This window comes from Sciurus vulgaris (assembly GCF_902686455.1).
Source record: "Sciurus vulgaris genome assembly, chromosome: 3".
Classification (NCBI taxonomy): domain Eukaryota; kingdom Metazoa; phylum Chordata; class Mammalia; order Rodentia; family Sciuridae; genus Sciurus; species Sciurus vulgaris.
In genome coordinates this window covers 57952651-57967230 of record NC_136463.1, presented here as the reverse complement: position 1 = coordinate 57967230, position 14580 = coordinate 57952651, and the positions used below count along the sequence as shown (strand labels likewise).

The window sequence follows — 14580 nt, the reverse complement described above, 5'->3', positions numbered from 1 at the left end:
TTTGAAACAGGGCCTTACTAAGTTGCTGAGGCTGACTTTGAACTTGTGATTCTCCTGCCTCAGTTTCCCAAACTGCTGGGATTACAGGTGTGTACCATCATACCAGGCTTGGCCACTATGGTTTTTGATGACAAGTCACCTGTTATTGAGGATTTCTTATACATGGGAGTTGCTTTTTATACTTTTTATTCTTTATGCTTTTATTTTCAAGGTTCATTCTTTGGCCTTGGCTCTGAAGAGTTTGTAAGATATTCATGTGGGCATCAGTTGAATTTATAATACTCAAGTTCATTGAGTTCTTGGATGAGCAAATGAAAGTTTTTCATCAAATTTGAGAAATTTTATGCCATTGTTTCTTTAAATGTTCTTTTTCCCCTCATTATTCATACATTTATTTTCTTGATGGTATCCCACAGGTCTCTTAAGACTTTGATCTTTATTCTTTACTCTTTCTGTTTTGTTTTGTTTTTTCTTTTTTTCTCTTTTTTGATGGTGGGAATTAAACCCAGGAACATTTAACCACTGAGCCACATTTCCAGCCATTTTTCTTTTTCACTTTGAGACAGGGCCTCACAAAGTTGCAGAGGCCGACCTTGAACTTGAGGTTCTCCTGCCTGTCTCCACAGTTTCTGGGATTACAGGTATGTGCCTCCATGTCCAGGTTTTGATATGGTTTTCTTTGTTTCTGGTACTGGGGATTGAACCCAGGGACGCTTGACCACTGAGCTACAACCCCCAGTCCATTTTATTTTATTTTGGTACTGGGAATTGAATCCAGAGGCACTTTAACACTGGCTACATCCCCAGACCTTTTTATTTTTGTTTATTTTGAGAAAGGTTCTCACTAGATTGTTGAGGGTGGCCTCAAACTTGCGATCCTCCTGGCTCAGCCTCCAGAGTTGCTAGGATTACAGGAGTACAAGCTACAGCATCTGGCTTGTTCAAATCATCTGTTCAGCCTCACTATGAATTTTTTATTTCAATTATAGTACTTTTCAACTCCTAAATTTGTATTTGGTCCCTTTGTGTTATTTCCATATCTTTATTGTTATTCTCTATTTTTGTGAGACATCGTTTTCATATTTTAATTTAGTGAGTTAAACATGTTTTCTCTTAGTTCTTTGAATATATTTATAATGACTGGCTTCAAATATTTAATAAATCCAATGTTTGAACTTCCTCAGGAACCACTTCTATTTAATAGTGTTTTTCCTGTGTATGTGCCATACTTTTATGTTTCTGTGTGTAGTTCATTTTTATTGGAAACTGGACATTTTAAATAATATAATGTGGCCAGATATGGTGGCGCATGCCTGTAATCCCAGCAACTCAGGAAGCTGAGACAGGAGGGACTCGAGTTCAAAGCCAGTCTCAGTAACTTATTACTTAGTCTCAAAATAAGAAATTAAAAAAGGCTGCAGTAGTGGTTTAGTGGCTAAGTCCCCTGGGTTCAGTCCTGAGTACAAAAATAAAGAAATAAATAGATAAATAAATAAATAAAATAAAATAATGAGGAAAGTCTGGAAATCAAGCGCTCCTGTTCCTAGTATTTGTCATTGTTTCAGTGTGTAGTTGCTGCTATTGTTTTTTTGAATGACTCTCCTGGACTAATCCTATAAAGTCTGTATTTCTTATCTATACAGTTACTAACATTCTTCTCAATTAACTTAATGGTCAGTGAACAACTAGACAGAGATTTCCTTAAATGCCTTGAATCAGTAAGTCTCACAGCCCTTACCAAGGGGCTGTGAGTATACTGGATTGCACTGATAGTTTGCTCCAAAAGTTTGCAACTCTGCCTTCCCCTTCATTTTCTGCTTATGCAAAGGCTCAAGGTCAGTGAGAGGTAAAAGACTGCGGGTTTTCCCAGATCTTTCTTGGGCATATACATAGCCCTCTACATACATGTGTTCCAAGAATAAGTCAGAGTGTATCAAATTCCTCTATGGGTAACTCATTAACCAACTTTTCTTTTGGGTATTTTGGTCAGTCAGGCATAGTGCCACACATCAGTAATCCCAGCTACTTGAGGCTGAGGCAAAGGATCACAAGTTCAAAGCCAGCCTTGGCAACTTATGAAAATCCATCTCAAAACATAAAAAGGGCTGGGGATGTAGTTCAGTAAAGAACCCCTGAGTTCAATCCCCAGTACCACAAAAAAAAAAAAAAAAAAAAAAAAAATCTAGTTCTTTCTTAAGCTTCCTGTTAACCCCAATTGGTATTACTGATTGCAGCTGATTCTTTGTTTTTCAACAAATGCACTGTGGATAGAATGTTTGCCTGGTTGAACTGAATCAGTATAAATAAACAAACACCTGGATGTTTTCAGGGAGCTGTCAGACAGATCAAATAGGGTCAATTCTCTGCATTATAAGTTGAGGGGGAAGCTCAAACCTACTCTGTCCCATTGAGTGACTGCTGATTTTTTTTTTTTTTTTCAGTTTCAAGATCAATCAATGCAAAATTAGAGAAGAATGGGACTAGGCTAACTTAAAACTGCACAAAGCTTTCTGTTCTTATCTAGATTCAGCTGTTTTCCTTGACTAAATCCTTTTTTGATTTTTGTTAGGCTTTGATTAATTTCCAGAGCTTTGAGAAAGTTGGTTTTGACAATTTTTGCCAGCATTATTCTTTCTAATATGGAAGAGCAGAGAGCTGTGGGTGAAGTCTAGTGGCAGAATGCTTCTCTAGCATTTGCAAAGCCCTGGGATCAATCCCTAGGAGCATGAGTACACACAAACACATACATACACATGAAGAGCAGATTTTCAGAGATGTTTACTCAACCATTGTGGAAATGTTTCTTTCTGTATTTACTTTTTCTTTGAGGTAATGTGGTTTGAACTCAGGGGAGCTCTACCAACAAGACACATTCCCAGTCTTCTTTCTTTATTTTTATTTATTTATTTATTTTTTTGTGGTGCTGGGGATTGAACCTAGGGCCTCCTTGTACTTGCAAGGCAAGTACTCTACCAACTCAGCTATATCCCCAGACTTCTTCCTTATCTTTTATTTTGAAAGAGGGTCTCACTAAATTGCCTAGGCTGACCTTGAACTTGTGATCCTCTTGTCTTAGCCTCTCAAGTTGCTGGGATTGCATGTACCACCATTGTAATACAAAGCTGCTCTTTCCGGTGCAGCCATTTTCCCCACCTCCCAACCACTTGTCAGTCTGTGAACATCCCAGCTAGCTATTGGTTCATCAGTCAGCTTGCAAGTATCCTTCTCCGATATTGGTCCCCTGTTAGCCCGGTGGAATTCAACTGTTTACTGTAGCTACCCCGCCATCTTTTCTTATTCTTCTTCTGTCTCTCCTCCTCACTTTCTCTATCCTCCTGGCTTTCATACTCTCTTTAGAGTGCACCCTTTCTCTTTCTCTCATTTTCTGTCTTACCCTGCAGGGAGACACTCTGTTTGCTTAATAAATTCCCTTATGTGATTTCCCATGTCCGGCATGGTTTCATGGGATTTCCTTACATTGGTGCCGTGACTTGGGATGGGATCTTCCACTGTCTCTTAAGCGAGTGGAACCCCATCTAAGCCCCAGTGCCCCCCGGACACAACCCCACCTTCCATTCTGCCCTGACGCTCTGCTCTGCATTCATTACTGAACTTCAAATTGGTGAGTCCTCTAGGCCGGTTCCCCTAGGCCAATTTATACCCTCGAGGCAGCTGAGGGGTGGGGGTACCCTCAGCCACAACTTTTATAGTTACGGCAGGCCCCCTTAGTCGGTCTTATCTGCCAGGTGGATTCCTGATTTTATGGTGGAGATTCTCTCAGGGTTGAGGCTCATCTCACGCTAATGCACTCACACTCGAAAACCCTGATATCAGATCCTCAACTCTTCTCGGCTTTTGCCCGGCACACACATTGGTGCTTGTGTGATGACACAATCAATGTGCTGCCCCTCATCTCCAGCCTCGGGACACCCTGGCCACAGACTCGGCTGTATCAGTCCCCACCATGGAATCTGGGTCTTCCAATCTGGCAGATTCAACCCTGGGAACCCTTCGCCCGACCCCCGGAACTTAAAGCCATCAAAATTCGTTTATGTAATGGCACACAGCTTCCACGAGGGAGCAGGCAGATGGAAAGGAATTCCTTATCTTCAAGTCTCTTCTTTCTTGCTTCTTGGCTCTTCCTGCAGGCTCAAGCACATCCAGACCTTTTCCGTCTTCCCCTGCTGCCCCATGTAATATAAGCAGCCCCATTCCCCACAAGTAGTGGGAGATAATTGTTTGACAATTTTCTGCGTCCAAACCTAAATTAATTACTAACCAGGAAAAAGGGTTAAAAGGACCTAAGCATCAAGTTTCTGCTAGAACATTTTAGCCCCTTTCAGATTCAGATCTCAGTCAAGGCTTACATTGAAATGTAAATGGAGGAAGGCATAGTGGGAGACCAGTCTCAAACCCAAGGGGAAAAAAAAGTGCCCATTTTAAATTTCTCCTAGGCTACAACTCAGAATACTTTTCTCCCTTTCACCTTTTCTCTCCTTCTCATTTTCTCATGCTTTAATTAATGACCATTATTATTTTTCTTCTAGGACTTTTGTTTTTCTTAAATGCTATATTTTTGAGTTCACAATTTTGATCCTACATACCTAGGTTAATGATTTTTGATCAGTTCTTTTTATCCAACTCTAGAGTTATTTTTGAACATCTGTTACATTGCAATGGAGATAAATATTACAAGGCCTTTGCTTTTGTGTTAAATATAAGCACTCATAAAAATTAAAAATTTAAAAATGGATCCAAATATTTTTAATTCACATGATTTAAAAGTGTTCCAATTAAATTTGGTAAACTAATAGAAATAAAATGTCCTTAAAATTAACTCATAAGTCTCTAGGTGGTCAAACTAATAAAATGTGGATGTTTATAAAATGTCTAGCATCAATTTTTCTAGGACTTTTCTTCAACATGAAAGAGACGGCAAATAGTGTTTACACTTGTCTGACATCTTGTTTTTTTACACTTGTCTGATATCTTGGTTTTTTTACAATAAGATGAGTGAATTAGAGTTGACATGTATGGGATTACTCAAATGTGTTTGTTAGAGACGTGATTAATTTACAAAGTTATTCCATGGGGTAACATACTTAAACATTATTCTTTGTATATTAAATGTGTTCATATTTTCCAGGTATACAAGCCTTTAAAGCAGAAAATTTATCAAGCTGCTATTCTCCAAATTAAACTTGTCTGTAATGGTAAACCTATCATTTAGTGTTCTATTATAAGACCCATCATCAATAGGGTATATGTAAAATTTGTTAAATGTATTTCTAAAAGTTATTGAGAGTCTGATTTGTTTAAAGGTTAAGCATGAAAGCATTTTACCACTTTGCCACAGAAAGGAAAATTAAAGCTCTCTCAGCCTTTCTTTAATTCTTGTTTTAGATATAATGTTAAATTATGTTAACTAATGTTCATATAGACTCAGGAGTCAGTATATGTAAACTTCTTAAAATGACATTTAAGAAAGAGTGTAATATGCAGTAGCAAAAATGGGACAGCAGTGACTGAGACCGGGGTCTCTGATGACCTCATGGCTGTGGCATGCCTGGTGCCTGGGAGTGCTCCTGGGCACTCCCAGGGGCAGAAGATGCCTAACTGCTGTGGCAGTACATTGATCTCAGGCACACAGCTCTTGGGCAGGAAGGAATTCTTTTGCTAGATAACCAGTGTTTCATCAGCTCCCTTCTCTGGTTCCTGCCCACCTTACAGTAACTTTGGAACCTAACATTGCACATATATAAAGATTGCTGACATAACTCTTTAGATTCGCATTTCCATCAGAGAACAGAGCTCCATCCGATCTCAGCTTAATCTTCAAAATCTGTGTTTATAACCCTTTATTTTCTAATACTCTTTTGCCCCTCACTGAAAAGCCCCACATTACCTGAGATAAGGCTCTGCCTCACAACCCTGCTGCACATTATAATGGCTCCAAAATAAGCCAGACTTTAACTCATTTAGTTGTGTTCAAAAGTTTGATGTTTGTTGTAAAGATTACTGTGATCTCAAACGGGATATAACTCAGCCAAAATTCAAGAAAGCTATTGCACAAACTGAATGTTTTACTGTTGGTGATTCCATTTTGTATTTTCCTTGTAAACTCTAACTGTTGCCTGATTAATATTTTGCAGAATTACACCATAGATTAACTTGAAAAGCCATCACCTATAGGACAGATAATGTAGACTCCAATTAGATAAAAGGGGATAAATAACTATAAAGTTATAGACATTGAAGCTAAAGCCCAGTACTCTTACTTTATGACTGGTGAGACTGACTTGCTTGATGGTTAAGATCAAACTTAGAGATTGAGATTAAATACAGTGGTCAAGAAAAGTCCATATTTGGATCTTGCCCTCAAAGTCAGCCTGAACCCAGGGAACAAGAGGACTTCTCTAAGGAGGTTTGCAACTCTGGGTCACACAACCTCCTGAGCAAGGAGATTGATGAGGCCACTAGAGGAAAAGCCACTCAGTGCAACTGCTGCAGAGGAGGGTCAAGGAAAAAGGGAGACATTCCTGGTGCTTTCAAGGGAAGCCACCTCATCGAGGAGACCCTGCGTAATCAATGGCACTAATGGAGCTAAGAAGCTGCTCTTAAGTTCTCTATGAGTGACCCCTGTGGAAACTCAGCTGACTCTTTAACAGACAGGAACAGGTAGGTCACTTTGACCAGCTTGATCTTAAACACCTAGCAAAACAGTTAAGACCAAAATATAGCCATTCTTGGGCATTTAAAAGAAATAATACTTAAATGTAACTTAAGATGTACACTTGTGTTAGCCCACTAGAATAAAGACTAAAAGCTACAAAAGAGTTTCTTAGGCAAATGTGCCTGATAACTATCAAGAGAAACTGCCAGAGTCAGAAGTTTTAGTCAGTTTAAAGCCTACAGACACAGGTAGGCTTAATCTATGTTTGCTAGGAACAGAAGTATAGAGATCTCTACTAAATGTTGTGTTTACATTCCTGATAACCTGAACAATGTTAAAGTTCCCAAATAAAGGCCTTGTCTTCTCTAGCCTTTGCTAGGCCTTGTTATGGAAACAACTTCTCAGTTCTTCCACCCCCTGGTGAGGAATTATTTACTTCTGTCATCTTTATGATATGCATTGGCATGTTCCGGATTCTGCAACATTTATGTTGTATCAATCTCATTTCAGTACTCATGTCTTTTTGTTCTTCTCTCATAGAAGCACCCATCCCCAGATGCCTTCACAACCTGCTCTTCCCTACTGGACTTCTACCTTGGACCCCTCAATTGACCCGATTTCTAAAAAGGGAACTCCAAACTCCTTGCCCCTGCTGCCCCCTTCCAGCTTGAAGAAGCCAGATCGGTCATCAACCCCCTTTCCCTACAACAAAGGAGTTCCTAAAATTAGAGGGGTGAATGAAGCCAGGATTGGGGACAGGCAGTTAATGTAGAAATAAGGGATCAGTCAAATCGAGGAAATGAAGTCCATGAAAACCATCTGCCTTTGGAAGTCTGGAAGGAGAATGGACTTTTTACATCTCACCTGCAAAACCAGCCCCAGTCACTTAGTCAGGAAGGGAAGAGAAGTCTTCAGAAAGAACTGGAGAACAAAAGATTTTCTTATAAAAACAGAAACGGGGGAATGTAATACAAAGCTTCTCTTTCTGGTGCAGCCATTTTCCCCACCTCCCAACCACTTGTCAGTCTGTGAACATCCTAGCTAGCTATTGGTTCATCAGTCAGCTTGCTAGTACCCTTCTCCGATATTGGTCCCCTGTTAGCCCGGCGGAATTCAACTGTTTACTGTAGCTACCCCGCCATCTTTTCTTATTCTTCTTCTGTCTCTCCTCCTCACTTTCTCTATCCTCCTGGCTTTCACACTCTCTTTAGCGTGCACCCTTTCTCTTCCTCTCATTTTCTCTCTTACCCTGCAGGGAGACACTCTGTTTGCTTAATAAATTCCCTTATGTGATTTCCTGTGTCCAGCGTGGTTTCGTTTGATTTCCTTAAATCATGCCCAACTTGTATTTTTTAGAAAAAAGAAAGAAAGAAAGAGGGAGAGAGAGAGAGAGAGAGAGAGAGAGAGAGAGAGAGAGAGAGAGAAAGGAAGGAAGGAAGGAAGGAAGGAAGGAAAGAAGGAAGGAAGGGGAGAAAGGGAGAAAAGAGAGGAAGGGTGGGTAAGGAACAAAGAAAAAATGTTCAGGATATACCAGAAATTAATAAAAATGAGTACTATAGGGACTAATTCTCAAACTATTTTGTGATTTTATGGGATAGGGCAAGTGAGAAAATATATTGACTTTGTTAAAAACCAGGATTGTTATGGTACAGAAGGAAAAAGCAAATGTACAAGCATAAAGGTGGAATGGTATTTGTAGTAGTAATACTAAAATGACAAAGAGAAAAAGAAATGAAAAACTCGTTTACACAAGAATGCCAGCGAATAATCATAGAAGGAATAATAGACTAAAATAACCCTTCTGCAACAATTAGTGTCATAGTTGGTTCAGGCAAGGATCAATCATGGATGCTGAAGTATTGCAAAAAATATATTTTGGCAATCGAATATTCACAAGATCTCCAAGTATTATTTCATGGATTACTTAAAAATGGGGGAATGGGATCTGAGAACAGTGGTACCTGCCTTGCAATGCTGGTGACTCAGAGACTGAGGCAGAGGATCACAAGTTCATGGCCAGCATCAGCAAAATCCTATGCAACTTAGTGAGACGCTGTCTCAAAAAATAAAATGGACTGGGGGGGCGGTGGTCAGGCTCTGTGGTGGAGTGCCCCTGGGTTTAATCCCCAGTACAGCAAAAAGCAGGGGGAGTGTGTATCTGCAATGGAGAGATAGAGCAGTCCCTGCTTAAATAACTGCTCAGACTTAGGGACCACCAAAAGGGACAACTTGACAGGAAGAGCCTCCTGATGAGATTCACTAAAAACCGTAATATCATTTGTATAATATTCTCTGCAAAAAAAATGTTGGATATTAATTTAATCATGAGTAAACAATCAGATAAGGAGCTGGGCTGTAGCTCAGTTGTAGAGCACTTACCTAGCATGTGTGAGGCACTGGGTTGGATCCTTAGCACCACATAAAAATAAACAAACAAAATAAGGGCATTCTGTTCATCTACAACTACAATTTTTTTTAAAAAAGACAATCAAATAAGTCTATACTGGGGTTTCTCAACCTCAGCACTCTTAAACAATCTTTGTTGGCTTTATTTTGGGTGTGTGTGTGTAGTACTGGGAATTGAATTCAGGACCTCAAGTGCTCTACCACTGAGCTACATCTCAGCCTTTTTAAATTTTATTTTGAAACAGGATCTCACTAAATTGTCCAGGCTGAACTTACACTCTCAATTCTGCTTCAACCTTCCCAAGGTGGAGGTGGGGGGAGGAGGAGGAAGACGAGTGGGAGGAGGAGAAGAAATAAAAAGCAGATTGGTTATTTCAAACTTAGCTTCCTTGTAAGGTGGGGACAGGAAGATAGAACAATAAAGAAATAACTGATTGGTTAACCTCAGGTTATTTTAGATAACTTCTTTTGTGTAAGGATTAAAGTAGATGGAACTTCAGTATCATGCCAACTGAAACTACTCTGTTTGGGAAATACAGCTGTTATCTCTATAATCCTAATTTCTTGGAAGGTCAAATAAAGAGTTTGGTTTCAGCTTGGAACTTCAAGTGTGAGTGATACCATTTTAATTTTCAAGCTAGTATGTGGCTCTGGTAGTTCTTGTCTAGCGTGCACAAGGCCCTGGTTCAATCTGTAGCATTGCCCCCCAAAATAAAAAAAACTAAAACAGAAACAAAAACAAAAAAACGGGCTGTGTAAGTAACTCAGGCTGGTAGAACACCTCTAAATTCAATCCCCAGTACCATGCATAAAATAAAGATAAAATAAAATAAAATAAAATAACTTAAAATAACACAAAATGGTAGAGAATGTAGCTCAGTGGTAAAGTGTTTCCGGGTTCAATTTTCAGAGGCACCCCCTTCCCCTAAAAAGTGAAGTCTTCATGATCATACATTTCTTTGAGTTCTCCTTCCACTCAAAGAGAGACAGTGTGATGCTCATTAATGGCATTTTGGGCTGGATAATTGTAGGGGCTGTCTTGTGCATGGTAGAATGTTTAGCAGCATCCCTGGCCTCTTCCCACTAGATGACAGTAGCACTTTCATAGTTGTGATAATCAAAAAGTGTCTCCAGGCATTGTCAAGTATCCCCTAGGGGGCAAAATTGCCCTGGTTGAGAACCACTAATGGACAACACATTCTACAAGAGCAGACTCTTCAAAGAAGTCAGTGTTGTGAAGAAAAAAATAAAAAAAAATAGATGAAGTGTCTGTTTATCCTATAATAAAAGAATAGAGAGAGAGAGTGACTAAATGTAATAATAGAACCTTAATTGATTTGGGGTTTGGGATTTGAAAGAAAAATTTTCTTTAAAGTCATATTAGAGAGATCTGGGAAAATTTGAACGTGGACTGCATATTAGATATTAGTTTGTTGTTAATTTTTATCTTTCTTCATTCCTTCACTTTTTCTTTGGGGCGTGTGTGGCAACAGCAGGGCAGCCCAGGGCCTTGTGCAGGCTAAGTGTGTGCTCTACCACTGAGCTACATCCCCAGTCTTATTGTCAATTTTCTTAGATATAATGATAGTATTATAGTATAGTTTTTTAAAGACAATCTTCACTCCAATCTTGGAATATACTTGATAAAATATTTCAAGGAAAAGTACATTGATTGAAACTTGTTTTCAAATGGTTTGGCACACACAAAAAATAAAGTCTGTAGGGCACGGGAAGCGGTGAGAAAGAGTGTGTACACACAAATGTTGGCAAACTGCTAGCAAGTAGTGAACTATATTGAAGAGTATATAGGTGTTCACAGTCATTGTTCTTCCTGCTTTTCAGTAAACTCAAAATTTTTCAAAGTTGAGGGAAAATATAATAAAGTCATGGAGGCAAAAATTAAGTTGAGAGGTTAGAAATTACTTAGGGAGAGAATGTAGCTACAGGAGAGAAGGTAACTTAGAAATAGCGAGGTGCCACAAGAAATCAAACATGACCTTGGAAATGGGTGAGCAAGGCAAATGTACTTCTGTAGAAGCGTGGCTCCCAAAGGGAATCCCGGAGCAAGCACACCTGGGTGGGCAGTGGGCCAACATTTATCCCTAACGAGGTACTTTCCCTCCCTCCTGATAGGAAGAGCTCAGGGTTACAATCTACACGACTGGTTATGCTTAGAATTAGGGGCGGGCAAAAGGGAAGTGTAATAATTAAGGCTGAATACTAGATTTTGAAAAATGAACCACCACTTTCTGTTTCTCGCTTAACTAAGGACAGAATCCAGAGAAATCCAAGCAGATTGAGAAGAAGGAGGAGACAAAATGGGGGCGGGGTATGAGGCCATGGGATTCTCAGAAATAACCTGTTTCAAAAAGAACAAAATGTTCTCCTCAAATGTCACTAAGAAGTTTAATAAGATGCCAACAGAAAAATCAAACAAATGAACATTGGCTTTAGCAAGATGTAGGTCATTTGTGATCTTGATTGCAGAGTGAGGACAAGAGCCCAATTGAAGTGGTTTAAGGAAAAGTTGGAGATGTCGGACAGTGAGAACAAAAATAGAAAACCAAGTGATGAGGTTTACTGGGAAAGAGGAGGTGGAAGAAGACATGGGTTTGAAGCATATTTTTGTCTTTGAAGATGAGTGATATTCAGACATGTTTATGCCAGCGGGATGATCCAGTAGAACATGAAAGAGGAGATTATAGAGGCAAAGTCTTTGAGTAGATAAGAGGGGATGGGTTGCAGAGAACCAACAGAAGGGTGGCACTGGTGGAAAAAGAAGGCCAATAGAATAGACCTCCTGGGTATGCATGTATTTCCCCTAGGGATCACTTAGGAGGACACCATTGGATGAGGTGAGATCCTGGAGCTGGAGCAGAGAGAAATATGAAATGCTTTCTCAGAAAATTAAGAAAAAGAAAAAAGAAGAAGAAAAAAAAAAAGGCCAGGCATGGTAGTGCATGCCTGTAATCCCATCCACTCAGGAGGCTGAGGCAGGAGATCACAAGTTCAAATCCAACTTCAGCAATTTAGCAAAATAAAAAGGGTCGGAAATGTGGCTCAGTGGTTCAGTCCCTAATATAAGAAAGGAAGGAAGGAAGGAAGGAAGAAGGAAGAAAAGAAGGAGACAAAAAAAATTTACTAGGAAAGTGGATAGCAGAGTCCGGCAGTGTTGCATGTTTGTTTGAGACTGTGGCTATACATTGAGAATGAGTTCAATCAGTACGGTGAAGTGATTTTTCTCTTACGACATTTACTTGTTTGGCCATAAGTGCAAAGTAAGAGGATGATTTAGGTTCACCAGATAAAATAGACCTTTACTGTTTTTATTTGCTACTCAGACTCCTGACATATTGGAACCCCTTTCCTATATTCCCTATACTTTCCCCACTCTAACAGTTTTGGTGAATGGCATAACCCTCCTCCCAACACAGAAACTGAAATTGCCAGACACTCTCCCAGTCATCTTTACAGCAAGGACTGAGCACATGACTGAAGCAGTTCAAATCAGATGCACTGTATTGACTTTTTAATCAGGAGCTAAGAAATAAACTTCCTCACTGGCAGTAGTGGAGATGGTGGTGACATCAGTGCCAGCAGCAGTGGCCCTGCAGCACCTACCTCTCTGGAATGGCAGTGAATGTGTCCTCACTAAAGCAGTTCTATGCCATAATTTTGGTTGTGGTTCTTACCACAGAATCTCAAACCTGATTCTCCAGCTTCCTCAACAATTCTTTGATTTTTCCATGCATTCATTATAAAATGGTATATTAATTATCATAAAACCATTGAGCTCATTTCAAAGCAAGTAGGCAAATTAAGTTTACTACAACAATCATCTTTTGTAGCCTAAATGAGTAAATGTAATGTCACAATAAATACATTTTACAAATTCTATTATTTTCCCAAACTTGTGGTTAAAGGTTACATTCCTGTGAGGTTAAGCAACAAAAAGCCTCTTGTACTCAAATGGATGGACAGCTCATGGAATCCCTTTCCTTCATTCTCCTTGAATACCAGTAAACACCGTGAGAGGAACTACCAACACAAGGACAGGGAAGCAAGCATGTGTAGTTTAATCACAAGTTAGATCTTTGGTGACACCTGGCTAGTCTCCCAACATGCTAACTTTTTCTTTCTTCTTGCCAAGATAATAATAACCAGAACAATGCTAGCATTCTCAAATAATTTTGGCAAAAATATACTTGTTCTCCAGGCCACTCATGAAATATTGTGACCAACAGCGTTCCCACCTGCCAAGGCTGAATTGAAGTTTTTTGTTTTTTTTTTTTTTAGGTTGAAAAAAAAGGGTGTATTTAGAATTAGACAGCTGGACTCTGTTTAGATGATCCCAATTTTGTTCACAAAATCCAAAGCATCATAATCAGGAGCCAGTCAAATGTATGCCTTCTTCTCTCCAACAGGCCTGATCAGGGTGTTAACCTTGGCCACATAAATGTCATAGAGCCTCTGTACAGCTTGTTTGATCTGATGTTTGTTGGCCTTGACATCCACAATGAACACAAGTGTGTTGTTGTTGTCTTCAATCTTCTTCATGGCTGACTCAGTGGTCAGGGGGACTTGATGGTGGAATAGTGATCAAGCTTATTTCTCCTGGGGGTGCTCTCCTGAGGATATCTGGGCTGCCTCTGGAGCTGAAATGTCTTGGGTCTCCAGAAGGTAGGTCATGTGCGGATCTTCTTCTTTTTATGGTTATGGACACCTTTCAACACTGCCTTCTTGGCCTTCAAAGCTTTTGCTTTTGCTTCAGCTTTGGGAGGGGCAGGAGCTTCCTTCTTAGCTTTCAGCACCATCTTGGTGATGAATTGAAGTTTTGAATCTATATGTCTTTTTTTTGGAGGGGAGGAAGGTGTAAGGTAGCTTGGGACCTGCAGCGATAGCCGCGCTGCGCGATCCCGCTGAACTGCTGCCCACTCGCTCGGCTTGCCAATAGCTCCCAGAAAAATGCACCGCAGACATGAGGTCTCACGCAAGAGACTTTATTATGTGGATGACTAACACGACTGCTCAGGGCGAAAAGAAAGGAAAAAAGAGAAAGATGGCGTGTGGCTTCTCCTAGATATTGAAATCTCTTAGGCTGGAAGGAACCAATAGTGGAGGAGAATACTTGCAAGCTGACTGATGAACCAATAGCTATTTAGCATATTAGGACATAAGGTGGAAGCAGGAAAATGGCAACAGCTAAGCCGGGAATTCCTGTAACGTAAGAGGTGGGCAGAGCGCAGATTGACAGGTGGTTGGGAGGCGGAGTATCAGCTTTATATTACAGAGGGTACTGGGAATTGAACCCAGAGGCACTTTACCACTGAGCTACAATTCTTTTTATTTTAAGACAGGATCTCACTAAGTTGTTAGGGCTTTGCTCAATTACTGAGGCTGGTCTCAAACTTGCAATCCTCCTGACTGTCTCAGCCTCCAGAGTCGCTGGGATTCCAGGCATGTACCACCACAGACCCAGTCTCATGGTCATTCCTTTTACT

The 14580-nt window shown here is 40.0% G+C and overlaps 1 pseudogene across 1 annotated transcript; it reads right to left on the bottom strand.

Moving 5' to 3' along the window:
* Positions 1 to 13420: 13420 nt before the first annotated feature.
* Positions 13421 to 13893, bottom strand: LOC306658588 (large ribosomal subunit protein uL23-like; annotated as a pseudogene). Its single transcript has one exon. The product of its transcript is annotated as a large ribosomal subunit protein uL23-like (transcript).
* Between the last annotated feature and the right edge of the window lie 687 nt (positions 13894 to 14580).